The following is a 948-nucleotide window of genomic DNA, read 5'->3' as shown; positions in this document are numbered from 1 at the left end:
CCTCTCAGGATCTTGGGCACGCATGTACACGCACCCGGCGTGAGTTTAAGTCACGCGGTCCGGTACTCGAACCGCGGTTGACTACATGCGAGTCCAGCGACGTAGCCATTACGCCAACTGCTGGTCCTCAATTTATTATTATGATTTTATTTTATTTCTTTTTTTTTTTTTCCCAGTGTGAGTTTGAAGCCACTGGGTCCGGGACGCGAACCACGGTCGACTATGTGGGAGTCTAGCGACATAGCCATTATGCTAACTGCTGGTCCTCAATTTATTATTATTATTTTTAAAAGAATTATTTTATGTAATTAATTTCATTATTTATTTATTTTAATTTGGGGTGTGTGTGCGCGCGAGAAACCAAGCCACCAGGTCCGGGATTCGAACCACGGTCGACTGTGTGGGAGACCTGCACCCTTAACCACCATGCTACCTGCCGGCCCCAATTATTTATTACTTTTAAAATTAAGATAAAATTGACATGAAATTCATCTTTAAAATTACACAATTTGGACTGCTGCGCCTACTCCCAGAACATCCTTATGCCCCAAGCGAGCCACGGACTGGCCCGTTTTGCACGTCTCCTACAGTGGAACCACAAGACGCTGATTCCTCGCGTCTGGTTGCCAACACGACTCCGAGGGTGCCGTCGGGCTGGGCGTCCTAACACACGCGGGCTTTGTCACCAGCTCTGGCACACGGGTACGCAAGCCGCCTCCCCGAGCCGCACCGGGAGGACCACGCAGCCCCGGCCGTTCAACTTTTAGTCTTTTGAATGGTAAAGCATTTTTTGTGTTTTCTGACCCCTCCTACTCCTTTATTTGTGTAAAACAATTCCCACTCTTCTTTACAAAACCGCCCGGGGAGGTCGCCGGTGTTGAGTTAGGACTGCTGTGACTCGGGAAGGCCGGCAGGGGCTGCGCGGCGAGGCGGGACGGCGACTTCGGG

Source organism: Tupaia chinensis, unplaced genomic scaffold (genome assembly GCF_000334495.1).
Source record: "Tupaia chinensis unplaced genomic scaffold, TupChi_1.0 Scaffold000178_1, whole genome shotgun sequence".
Classification (NCBI taxonomy): Eukaryota; Metazoa; Chordata; class Mammalia; order Scandentia; family Tupaiidae; genus Tupaia; species Tupaia belangeri.
This window is presented reverse-complemented; position numbering follows the sequence as displayed.